A 14,060-nucleotide genomic window follows, 5' to 3' on the forward strand; every position below is an offset into this window, starting at 1 on the left:
GTATTGCATCTTTAAATTTGAAATGGATTCCTGGTTTTTAAACTGATTCTTTTAAAGATAATTTACCTGTCTAACCAAAACTGCAAAAACAAAAGAAGTAGCCTGTGCATGAAAAAAACTAATGCCCAACTCTACTCCACTCCATGTGCCACTAATTTGAGTAAACGCTCCTTACTCACCCTGACAGTGTGGTGTGCCAGCAGAATGCTGGGTGGTTTTATAGAGTGCCTCAAACACTGCAGCAACTGCCCAACACTCGTGATGTCGCATCTGTTTGCTGATGTGTGTGTGAGTGCATAGAGTATAAGCTGACATGCCAGTATGCAGAAACATAGGGAGGTGGTTGCCAGGAAAACACCAGCTGTGAAGGTTTGATATGTGAGAAATCATTTTCCAGGCACAGTGGATTGATTAGGGGAAAGGTAGACAAGTGTATCCTAGTCTTTACCATTGTATTTTATACAGGCAGGTTTGTTGCCCTTTTTTTTTTTTTTTTATAATTTATTAAATTTCCCCCAGCAGTGCTCAGGATCAGAGGAGCAGCTTGTGTGCAGCTTCTGTTTCTACACAGTGAATAACCATTGTCAGTTTTCAGAGTAGTGGACCTGCCAGACATTATTAAGAGATTAAATAGTTTTGATTAGCACAGTTTTGATCAGCGATGACAACCAGATCTTAATGGATTTACAGTATATTAGAAAGATATGAAACTATATGTCACAGTGTCACAACTATGCATCTTCACACACAGATTATGTTTGTGCACCATCACACAAGATGGACTCTTTTTAAGAGGGAATTTACTTGTGATTCTGGCAGAACAAGAAAGATAAGAAAGAATGAGAAAATTTTGCTTTGAACATGAGCAGAGGGAAACAATCTGGCAGAAATATGTTTGAAAGTGTCTGTTGCTTAAACTGTAGAGATCTTTTTGATTATACCGAACAAATGTAATCGTTTGTTTTAGCTGTGTTTGATAGGCGTCTTGGCTTGTACTCAGTAATAAGTATGTTAAATTTGAATATTGTCCTGAATATTGAATATTGTCCTCTGATTGCATAATAGTACTGTTGCATGCTGTATGGAGCCGTATATATCCAGAGTGCTTGATAAAAATCTCTCTGAATACATGGACTGGAAGTTACTGTAAATCTAGACTGGCTCTGTTCTGCTTTGACTGTGGTGCGAGTGTCTAAGTAGTTGTCGAGTATCTAGCTAAACATATCTATCAATATCTTTTAAACATTAAATATCTTAGTTCATTTAAAGGGCTGAAAAAAAAAAGGAAATGGATGCTGCTATTCCGTGACAACTGAATGAAAACGAGATGAACACAAGAACAGCTACTAAATGGACTTTACATTGAGGAAAATTTTTTCGTCGGACAGCAGCTCTGGTGCATAAACGACTTGTTGTTCCCTCTTCTTGCTACAAACACAACAGCAACATCTCTCTCTTCCATTGTCTGTTTACTCCTTAATGCTGAACAAGGAAGGAATATCAGTTTTTCAATTTCTCTAAAGAGCTTCCGCATGTCAAGTGTTGTTATCGGTGATCAATACACATTCACTTGATTGGCATAATTAATATGGACTAGCAAGGCTGAGGACATATTGATTCTGTTATAAATGATCCAGCTGATTGGTGTACGTTCTGCCTGAGATCTACCTGTCACAAAGTGTGCAATCAGCTCTCCTGACAGATGTGTTGTATGCTTCTTAATCAACTGGCATTCACAGATCTAGCAGGGAAAAATGGGAGATCGTCTTTCAACACATTAATCCTATTGAATAGTTAAGATACACACGTTCTGTGGACATTATCCCACATTGAAAATTAAGCCTCTCTTCCTCTCTTTGATTGTAGCCATCAGATAATCAGTAAAACCTTCCCAAGAAGTCTTCAATTGCATGGTCAATAATTTTATTTTTAATTACAACAGGTCTTAAATTTTGAGATTATGTTTACATAGATCCATTTGAAATGATATCGACCCACTCTTGTTCTACATTCCTGAATGAAAAGGGTTTTAAATTATCTTTATCTAGGTCTTAAAGTGTTCAGACACCCTGAATTATTGCTATACTCTCAGCATTGTCTGCTCCTGTGGTTGTTAGTGTCTCTGTCTGCACTTATGGAACAAATGTCAAGAAGTACATGGGAAAAGACAGGAAAGTCCACGTTATAATAATATATTCAACTCAGTACATTCTGAATTTGGTAATATATGCATTTGCCAAATTAGCTAATTAATTTAATGTTATTTTATTAATTTAAGCCTATCTATAAATTCCCCAGTCTTTTCCATTTTAAAGCAATAAAAAAAGATGTGTGAGTTATATAGTTTTTAAGTAAAAACCTGATGTTGAAAAACAACTCAACAAGAAAACAAATGATTTGTAATGCATGTTTCAAAAAAATAAACACAAACTTATGTTGGAACTTAACATTTTGTTATTTTGAGATAAATGGTTTGGTGCCAATTTGACCTGAACTGTGACGCATTACTGAGAGTAAATAAGAATAAGCTTCTCTTGAAGGTAATATGAGCCTAACATTTTGCTGTCTGTCAGTGTGTCTGAGCCAAGGATTGAGATTATGATGAGACCACTGTCAGACAGCTATTCAAGTAGAAATCTCTCCCCTCCCCTCCAGCTATTTCCATATCAAATTATCTTCGTCGCTCACTTCTTTTTTTCCTCTCCAGCATCTGCAGTGTCATACCTCAGGGATTAGAGGTTTGATATGTGTGGATCCTCACAAGGGAACTGACTGTTGTTAAGGTTTTTGAAGGAAACTTGATGGATTTCAAAATTGACTAATAGCACACACTTATTGCCACAGCAAATGAAATGTAATAAATCTCATTTTTTGCTTACCAACGAAATGTGTCACATAGATTTAAGTCAGTTTTTTTTTTCAAGTTTTAGATGGTGTTTTCTTCTATAAAGCTGCAGTGTAGACTACATTTGACATTGCAGAAGTTTTTTAAATGAAAAATGAAAAATATTTTTATATTTCTACCTGTCCATACAAACTTTGAAAAACGTGGAAATGAGCCAAACATTTAATGAGCCAGATATTTTCCTCAGGAGCTGAGGGCCCAAACAAGGTCTTACTGGACTGGCAGATAGGAAGAAAGAGGACCCTAAGGGGAGTCAATGGAGCATGTGCAAGCATTTGATTACATGTTACCCGTAAGAAGTTGAAAGCTCAAACAGTTTTGAGCTTTGAGCTTTTAGTTGCAGTGAGTTGCTTTTTAGTTTAGTTTAGTTTTTTGGGTTTTTTTTTTTCTTGTAGTGCACTTTCTTTAATTTAGTGCTCCTCTAGAACACGTGGGCCAATTAATAAAGGCACAGGCCATTTAGTGCAATATCCCTGGTTCAATTTCTGCTGTAGACTTTCAACATTCTTATCCCATATAACCCTGGAACTGCCATAAGTGGTGGAGAATAGATATGTCAGTTATGTAGCCAGGGGCCACACTTTCCTTAGCTCAAAATATAATACAATCTTAGTACTCATCTCAGCTTTATCTATATAGCACCTTACGTACAAACATGCAGCCCAAAGTGCTAGCAATTTTCCATTTTAGCCAGTGCAGCAGAGATCAAATTTGAGTCATTAGGTCTTTTTGTGCAGCACTAGTAGCACTGAAATATAAAGGAATTAATATTCCAAAGTTGGGTGAGAAAAAAAAGAATAATTTTTGATATGTTACCAAATATAAGAAGCAGGGCAGTTCCACATTCATAACTCATCCTAAAAAGTCAGATCTCTATGAAAAACTCCCCACAAATGATCTAATGTTGGCAGATAGACATTTGTTTGAAATGGCAAAGTATTACTTCAGACTCCTTATCTCTGGGATGTTATACATTTTCAGAGATCGAGCACTTGACATCATGAAGTCACTTTCTTAAAATGTCAAGAATGAATGGCTCATTGGCTTTGAGGAGACACAGTTGGGAGTCACTGGCATAGCAATGAAATGATGCATTTCGCTAGTGTGTTACACCGCCATCGGGAAGCATTTAGAAAGAAATGGATTAGACAAACAATGGCGCCTTGTGGCATAGCACGTGTGGTGTTTGCTGAGGAGGAGGATGAGGAGGAGGAGGAAGAGGAGGAGGAGGAGAAGGAGGAGGATGAGGATGGGTTGCCAGTGGTGACTGACAAGGTTGTATTGGAAAGGTATGAACCAGTCAATAGCAGTGGTGATGACAACTACCCACTTGTTGGAGGTTGTTGTTCATTTAAAACGAGATGATCAACGGTGCTGAAGGATGCACTGAGGTCTAAAAGGATTAAAAGTAAAGAAGCGCTTGCTTCTGTTATTAGGAGACGCTAATGAAGTGTGTCTCCGCTATACTCCTTTCATGTGTTCAGTGCTCTTCCTCAGGCAGCAGTGATTGATCGTGTTGCATACATTCAGTATTTGCATGTTGTGTCACAGCCACTCTTATGTTTATCTGGTGCGGTCTCAGTCTTTGATTTGTGTGCATCAGGATGAGTTTCCAGTTGTCTTTTTGTTGTTTCTCCCTGATCCTTTTTTTCCCCAGACTGTTTTTGACATGAGTCTTGACAAGCTGCACCTGTTTATTTTTCATCTGCTTTGCTTTCATTGGTACAAGCTGCAGCTGCAGAGGTGGATCTTATGATTAAGGCACCAAATACTCAGCTGTAAGCAAACACCATCTATGTATGTATATGTATAACTGCTGTCACTTCCTTTGCGTCTTCACTTCACTTCATAATGTTCTGCTTGATGTGTTTCATTGATTTCTTTTTTTTTTTTTTTTTTTTTTACTGTCATAGTTTTATGATGTTCAAGAGCAAATGCAGAATTGCAGAATTTATATTAAAAATCCAGGTCACATAAATGTGTTGATGCTGCTTGTGCACACACATAACAAGGGATTAAACACTGTTAACATTGGCTGTACAGTCAGAGTGCAGTAAGCATCCTACTCTGCAGAGTGAAGCAGTGAAGCTCCACTGCTCCCTGCAAGGCTGATGACCTACTTTTCCACTCCAGGCGATAACATACTGTACTGTATCCAGCCATGTAAAATTCCTCCATCGCTCTCCACTCTGCATGTGAAATGGGCTGAGGTGGTGATGGTGGTGGGTGGGGGCTGGCTGCCTGGCTGACTGGCTGGCTGAAACACCTGTGCTACTGAGGCTAGTTTGTAGGCGAGCACCCACTAGAACCTGCATGTAGAGATACAGTAAGCTAATCTGGGTCTTTGTTCTTTGTTCCCCCGGCAAAGTGGTGGAGTGGCTGCATGAAATAATTCAGAGACTTCTGCTGTCTGCAGGTCAGTGGCACGTGGTGACGTTTACAGACAGGCAAACAGAGCCGAAGAACTGACACTGAACATATCAAATTTGCAGTATAGAGGAAGAATATCTAAACATATCACTTCCGTAGTAATTTACAAAAGAGCCATTAACTGACAGTGACACACTCCAGTGACAATGCAGAATCCTGTATTTTCCTGCCTCATTATGCAGTCTCAAGCTTCTGGCACTTACTGCAGATCCTGCAGAATAGAAACAAAAGGCTTGGGTGTTATGTTTTATGGTTAACTACAAATATGTAAATTGAATAAATATGTCTGTGAAAGCTTTCCTTGCAAAAGGAGTTATTAAAAGCTGCTCCACAATACACCTTAACCCCTCGTCGTCACATGTTGACCCAGGTTATTAGTAAGACAAGTTATATCAGTTTGAGATGATAAATCGCAGTTTAATTTCCTTGTTTACTTGCTACGGCTACCTAAAGTATTTTTTTGCACGTCGGATGGTGGAAGCTGAGGGCAGTTTGAGACATGCACATTGCCCACTTGTTTGTAGCTAGCTATAGCAAGTCAGCCGTCAAAGATCCTAGGATTATCCGCAATGCGCATTCGCAAACGGCCAAAAGATGGTGCTCTCCTCTCTGCTTGACAGGCCCCAGCCTTTGTCAGCGCGACATAGTCACCACCATGAAAATGAAAGAAACGTCAGATGCAACGGCTGTTTGTCAATTTAGCTGGGCAGTAAATTACATGATGGATGCAAACAGGTAATATCAGATCCTATATGGGACCAAACGCTGTTCTGAGATGTAAGGAGAGATATCGCCTCCACTTCAGTATTGTTCCATTTGATGTCTATTTGTAGCTTTAACTGGTCAAGCACTGCTTGCTGCCTGATGGCACGCCACAATAAAAGGCAGATAAAGGCTTGATTTCAGGCTGGATGAAAAAAGGAGGCTGTTAATAATAGCCTGCTGATAGAGGGCAATGTACTAGAACCAAGTGTGGTGTAAAAAACAGCTCCACTTATAAATGAGGGTCTTGAACTGAGTCTAGCTCTCTCACACATATATACATAACCCTTATCCACCTCCATTGGCAAGGAAAAGCATGCACAGAGCCTGAGCCTGGACAACTGTGTGTGTGTTATATCTTATAATTGTTACTGAAATAATAGTTGGAGCAAGCTGTAAAACAACATGGGCATATTTTCACCTTCCAAAGTTTTTTGTGGCAAACATGTTAGCAAACATTTACACATCCAGCCGGTCCAGAGCAACATTCACTTGGAGTTGTGTTCCTGGCCACCTGATGAAGGTTTCCAATATTCACTTTTCTTTTTAACTCTGTTTTGGTCTCCACCAACCGCTGAGCGAACTATCAGTAACTTTAGCTGCTAAATGCTCCACTTTGTTCACCAGTTACTCGCTGTCATTTTGGTGCTGAACAGGGGGATTTTGGGAGCTTGTTCACTGAAAACAATCACTGGTTAGAGTGATGAGAATGAATCAAAACAGTTAAGTTTTATAGCATTGTAGAACTGAGGTGAACTAAAGAATTGGGTGATAACTCATCACAACGAGCGGCACCTCTCACATTGCACAGAGAGTAGGAGAGAAGCAAACAGATAAAGGGCTGAAATCAACCGACACTAGGCAGAATACAAATAGCTTACGATACAGTCCAACCATATACTAGGTTGTGACCATTTGTCTATGATTGAGCTGAGGGCTAATTGGTCATGTACTGAATCTCTGCAGATATTAACTGTGACCTACTGTATCACTTTTTTAGAGAATGTGAGCACTTACTTCACATCGGGTTACAGTGGCCTGTTCCATTTTGGGTTTGGTTTTTCAAATACTGTGATTTGAATCTAAAGCATTCCTTATCGAATGTTACATTTTTTGAGAGCGACGTAAAAAATACTAAGGTCATTTAGGTAACTAGAGAGCAAGTCATTTATCTAGAAAGATTTTAGTTCTTAAACATTAAATCATTTATAACAGATTTGTTAATGAGCAATAAGATTCAATACTGACTTTGATAAAATGCTATTGAAACCCACCCCACATACATTATATACATTTCAGCTACAGCAGGTCTCCATATGTCTAGATTTTCCATTACAGGTCAGGAAGAAAACTGTAATTACAAACATATTTACTCATAAAATAACGTCACATCTGCTTGTGTCAGTCAGCTCCCCCTGTACACTGCGACATGCAGCTTTAAATAGCAACAGCACCATTGTTGTGTATTCTGCTCAGTGTCATCAACGCCCAGAGGAGGTTAACCTTTAAATGGCTGTAAAAGCTAGTTGGATGTGAGCAGTCGTGACACCAACGGGTGGGGACAGTGGGCCAGGATGAGAGCGAAGGAGGAGTCGTGTCACAGCCAGGCCAGTGATTCATTCTCCCATGGCAGTCACTTAGACAATAGATTGCCTATGACGCTACCATATGCTGAAATGTGTAACATGTCTCTACAGAAGAAATGCCGCAGCATTGCATGGACTGTGTGACACAGAGATGTGAAACACAGTGTTTGTGATTGTAGGTCTCCCAAGGATGCTGTAATATGGTGTTGAAATAGCAGAATGGATTTTTGATGTTGCTTATTTCTAGAAAATGAATGTGTGTGTTTGTCATTTCAAAGATTATCTGCTGAGTTGTTTCTTCACTTCAGCAGCTGTACGTTTCTGCAGATTTTTTACCGTTGCTAGTATGATTCAGCTACTCTGATCCAGATAGAGATGCCACAACAACTATTGGATGGATTGCCATCCAATACAAACATTCATTGTCTCCAGAGGATAAATCTGCCTGACCCTGACCTCTTCCTCTTTTTTTTTTTTGTGTGTGAAATATTTCAACAGATGAATTGCCATATAATTTGGTACAGACATCCGAGATCAATCCTAATGATCTGTATGACCTGCTGACTTTTTATCTAGCACCACCAGAAAGTCAAAGTTTTATCTAGTGAAACAGCTCTCTGATATCAACTTGACAGATTGGCATAGAATTTTGTCGACATTAATGATTGCGGATAAATCCTCAGGACATTGATCCCCTCAGCTTTCACCTTGCACCACCAGGAGGGAGACATAGTGGCTCTGAATTAAATCTTTCAACAACTTTTGGATGGATTTCCATAAAATTTAATACACACATTTAAGTTCTCCTCAGGATGACGTGCAATAACTCTGGCGATCCCCTGACTTTTCATCTCGTGCTACAGTCAGGTCGAAATTTCTGTTTGTCCAAGACTTTGGTTTATGATTAAATGTTTGCATATCTAATGATATTCCTATCAGCCTGAGCAAACGTTGGCATGCTACCATGCAAAACTAAGATGGTTAACATGGCAAACATTACACCTGTTTAACATGTAAGCGGTGTCACTGTGAGCTTGTTTGCATGCTGCCTCTAGCATGGCTGTAGTCGTATTTTTGTCTTCGGAGTCAAAATGATGCCGCTTGCAAGCAAGAGTTTAGTTCCACAGATAGTGCTGAGTGTGTTTTGCCTGCAGCCAGAGCAGAACCTCGCTTACTTCTCCCAGTAAGTCAAATGTGCCAGGATGGGTTTCATTTTTCTGAGACAGCTGCCTTTTTTTAATTGGCCTTTCCTGGATAGTTCCCCTCGAGGGCTTGTGAAATATAAGTGGACAGTCTTGTCTGTACTGAATGCAAAATGAAAACTGTCACTTTCACACATCTTGGAGCCCTGACAGAAGCATGTCTTTTTGTCCACGGCTCTTTTTACCTGGGTGTCATCACCCAGCTGTTGTAGGGAAGCACATAGGGATGACCTTGTAAGACCAGCCTCTGCTGTCCATGTAGGGAATGGGTTTGTGTTGGATTTAAATGAATCTATAAAATTCAAAAACAAAAGCAATGTATGTTTCAAATGTTTTGCATTTACATTTTGAAGTTATTTATATCCATTGTGGGTTACATACAGGAGAATGTGTGGGCAGATAGTGAAAAAGATATTACAAGCTTTAAAGATATTTTTATCTCTACTTGCATAAACAATAAAGTGGTTGAAGGAAGCATAATTCATTTCATTTTTGTTCAATAAATAAGCAAATCATTTAATGATTTATACTTTCATGGCTCAAAAAGAATGTGACAGATGCACAAGTTACTAGAGCACAAAAGTGATACTACCATGTTTAAAAGGCAACCCAAAGGTAATAAATGTACAATGTAATAAACCGAGGAAAAACAAGCAAGCTTTCGTATTTGAGAAGTTGTTTGATATTTCCTCTTGATAATAAATTATTTTTCTTTTAATCAAGTTATGGATTAACAAAACAGTTGTTACTGCAATATTCAGTAGTTCTTATGGCTCTAGGGACAGCCGTGTCGGTCTGTTGGATGCTTAACTGAAATATCTCGCCACCGAGATGAGATGGATTGCCATGAAATCTTACACAAACAAACTCTGTATAATCCCCAGTACATTAGTGTTTCTCTGAATTTTCCTCTAATGCCACCACGAGATTTACATTTGTGCTTTTAAGTGAATTGCCATTGGTCCAGACATTCATGTCCCCCTCAAGATGACCTGGAATCACTTCATCCCCTGACTTTTCATCTTTTTCAGCACAGTTATTGGGTCAGATGTTTTATTTGACTGTATCTGCAGAGCTAATGATACCCCCGTCATCCTCAGCTGTACTGTGTGTTTACTGCTAAGTAGCATATGGCTAATGCTAAACTAAGATGGTTAATCCAGTATTGTCATTGTGGCCATTGTTAGCATGCTAACATTAGCATCTAGTTCAAAGCACCGCTGTGCCTAGTGAGTACAGCCTCACAGTGCTGCTGCTGTATTTGTAGGCTCAGTGTTAAATCTCTAGTTTCCACCACACTGCCAAAGGGAATTTGAGGTAATGTTGCTGCTGATCCTGCACTCTCACTTCTGTTGTGGAATGTCCTGTGTCTTTGTTTTTTTTTTCTGTGTGCTGTATCCCTATGCATGTGTGTGTGCACATACAGGCATGAAAAACTCAGCCAAATTCATCAGAAAGTGATGCCGTAATTGCGCAAAAGCACCTGTGATGATCTTGTGTGCTAAACTAACAAATGTGAACTAATTATACAAGTATTCATTTAAATAGGCAATGGGAGCTTGTCATAATTACCTCCCTGTAGATTAATTCCTGTATTGAATTCTAGACAAAGAATTTACTGCTAACTGCTGTAGATAAGAACACCTTTATAATCACCCCACTCCTTACCATTCATAACCAATCCTTCTGTTTTTCCTTATGTCCAGTTTATACTATGTTTCCTTTCATCTCTGTGTTGGTAAATTTTTACTAAGAGGTAAATTTCAGGATCAAAAGCCAAAAATAAGTAACCTAACATTGTAAATTAACAGCCTATAAAAGTGATACACTAATTTTGGTTTTTGTGTCATAATTAGTGAAGGTTCTTGGGAAGTAATTATATTAAGTGGGTCATTTCGTGGGGAGGTTGGTCTCCACTGAAGTGGGAATTTTAGAGTTCTCTACAAGACGGTCTGCTGTCTTGTGACTTACTCATTTTTGCTGTTGCATATAGTTTAGCAAGCCACTAATCTGCTGGCAAGTGAAGTGATGCAGAGAGCACAAAACAAGTGATTGGCTGCTGATGTTCACTGAATGCTCTGCAGCTCGCACTTGAATGGTGCTCACTCCAACACTGAACATTAAGCCTCCATTCCCGACACAGCTTTTCATTTTGCTTGTCGTTGCCGAACTCTGTATTTATCTGCAACTATAACTGGCTGATAAGCTGTTATGAAATTTATGAATTTATCAGGCACTCATGTTAGCCCTCATCTCACTATGTTTTCTCTTAACCAGCGCTCAACCCTCTCACACATTCGCAGTCTCTCTGCATCGTCCTCCTCCTCCTCCATCCCCTGCTCATTTGTCACTTTTGTCCATGTTGTCCACCTCTACTCCCAACGCCTCCTATCTGTCCTCTTCTCTAACTGCCCATTAATTACAGTTCTTTCTCTTCTCAAACCTCGCCTCAGTATCTTCACACCAAACAGGGTTAAAGTGGTAGGCTACTGTGTCAGCTTTTCCAAAGGGAATCGATGCCCTGTGAGCTACACCAGAGCAATTTGGCCTTCTCCCTGATGTATGGAGTATTCTCAGCTAGGTTTATTATGTGATAATGTGACTTATCTTGGCCTCAAGCTCATAATTAAAGCACATGAATCAAATACAGTGCACAGGAAACCAAGTGTCACTGATACATTATGGGTTTTTACTATTTCTGTTTTTTTTTTTTTTTGGCCTTCTAAATCCACTTTGGAGGAACAGCTCCTCTCTCACTGTTGCCCTTGTCCAAGTTCTAGTCTGGGGAGGATGTAGACAACCACTTGAGTCACGCCAGCCACTTCTCTTCACCCAAGGACGAGTACCTTCACTGGGGGGCTGCGTAATGCGTACAGAGGCTCACTCTTTACCCCACAGACCTGACACTCCTTCACAGAGATGTAAACAATGTTTTGAAATCACTATCGCAGTGACAGACACATGATCTCGCACCAGATTACCACTCATAAGCACTGCCAATTATATTGAAGGCAGTGGCCAACAAAGTGAGAAGCATCATTGCAGTGATTAAACATTTTGCATTTTTATGCCTCAGTCACTTTTTTTTTTTAAATTTATTTTATTTTTTTTTACAGAATATGGATTTGAAAGTTAATTTTTTTTAAAAATAATGATAATAAAATATCCATCACAAATTGCCAGATCCCAAGCTTACATCTTCAAATAGCTTATTTTGGTCAACCAAACCCAATATTCGATTTAGCAGCAAAAAGCAGAAAATGATCATATTCAAGAAACCACCAATCAATTCACTGCCCCTGAGTATAGCTCAGGTGTAGATGAGGGTGTGGGGCTAGTTGACAGGTGACTGACTTTATCCTCTGTCAGATTATGTATGGATGCTTGTGCCTCTGCCAAGATCAGGGTATCACATCAGGCCATGAATGGATACTTTGTGTCATCAGCAGTGGATGACTGAGACTGCGGCCAAGCTGTCATCAGTGTGAGTGCGCCTGTGAGTGTATTGGATGTGTTGAGAGAAACAGTTCTGTTTTCTGTAGCCCGGCCACTTGTGATCCTCATGCTACGAATCATGTCGTTATCTTTGTTGTGTGCTCTGGTGCTCTCTGAAAACCAACTGGGGACCAGCTATGAATAGTTGGGGTTGAAGAAGGAGAAAGAGGGGGTGGCATCATCTTCCTGTTGCCAGAAAGTGATTCTGCTTCTCTTGTAACGGCACTAAAAAGAAAGAGCTTGTCTGCTCTGCCAGCACAGAACACAGAAGGGTCTTTGTAATTCTGATCAGTCCTCATTACTGCTCCAACTCATTAGAAGCCCAGGGCTTCATGTACGATGGATACATCTGCTCAGTTTGAATATACTGCAGATTTATCTATAATAGGAAAATTAAATGTTTTTAGCAATATTGTTTGTTCTCTGCTGAGTGGACCGTTCTCTGATATACTCGTGTGAAAAATATCAGAGCTCCACATGAGTCCGTTGTAGTCCTGTGTAGAGACTTTTTGTCCCCTGATAATTGATCGTTTTGACTGTCAGCAACATCTGTACTTGAATTAACGATGTGACAGTTTGGTGGCAGCCCGTCGGGATAAATTAATGTTCTGCGTATAATTTGATTAGTAACACTCTTTACCAACTACAAGACTATTGCTCTCAACATAGAGGTGCATCATTTTATGATTGTCACTCAGCTTGGTATTAACAGTTGTGTGTAGTCTGTAGTATCTCTGTGTCATACGCCTAAAATCCTCTTGAGTTTATGGCTCAGCTATGGGCAGATTTCATCTTACAGGTACATTTTTTCCATTATAACATTGTTATAATGGCACAAAACATTATGACCTATGACATCAGTGGACAAATACCTTAACAGGTGACTCAGAATTCTACCAAGCTTCACATCAGTAGGGCTGCACTTTAAGTCTGGGCAGTTACAGCTTTCAAATAGGTCAAGGTGGCAAAGTCCAGGGTTGAGATGATGTACAGAGATACAGAGACTGGCAGCTGACACATCAGTGGCACAGGCAGAAAGTATGCTGAAGTTGAAGGACATCATCAGGAACCCATGCGAGGGAAAGGCAAGGATTTGGAACCACCCACTTCCAGCAATAGGGGAAAGCGGACTCAAAGCAGATCCAAGCCGAGGGCCAACACCTGGTGGAGGAAGGGTGAAAGTTAAGGGCTGTGGAACTTGGACTATAAAGGATCTAGACAAAGTTTGGCCTTTGGAGACTGGATCCCTTCCGCATCTCCTTCCTGCTGCCATCAGTGTACAAGAGTGACACTTGCAACACCAAGCCTGCACATACTGGCAGGGTGCAAGACTGCACTTAGCCAGGTGAGATGCGGGCGTCATGACAAGGTCCTCAGAGAGACGGAAAAAGTGTCAGACCCACATGAGACCAGCCCCATACATACAGTACAGCTCATCACGGAAGAGAAGACCCAAGAAGAGTCTGGGAGATGAAGGTGGACCTGTTGTCATCCAAACATCCCTGAGGCCTGACAAAGTCATACAGTATATAGTCAGAGTGGGCGAGGAGGATCATCCTGATTAAACTGACAGACCCATGGGAAGACTAGTATCAAAAAACATGCCACAGTCAAAGTCACAGAGATGTCTGTCAATTTGATGTCTGATATGAACATCACCTCAGTACATATAGTATCTAT

At 40.0% G+C, this 14,060-nt stretch overlaps 1 protein-coding gene across 1 annotated transcript in view; it reads left to right on the top strand.

Annotated features, from left to right (window-relative positions):
• Nucleotides 1-14,060, top strand: part of LOC111222840 (guanine nucleotide-binding protein G(i) subunit alpha-2) — a 46,728-nt gene that overhangs the window by 15,776 nt on the left and 16,892 nt on the right. The window lies entirely within an intron of this gene.

This window comes from Seriola dumerili, unplaced genomic scaffold (assembly GCF_002260705.1).
Source record: "Seriola dumerili isolate Sdu_G_001 unplaced genomic scaffold, Sdu_1.0 BDQW01000109.1, whole genome shotgun sequence".
Lineage (NCBI taxonomy): Eukaryota > Metazoa > Chordata > Actinopteri > Carangiformes > Carangidae > Seriola > Seriola dumerili.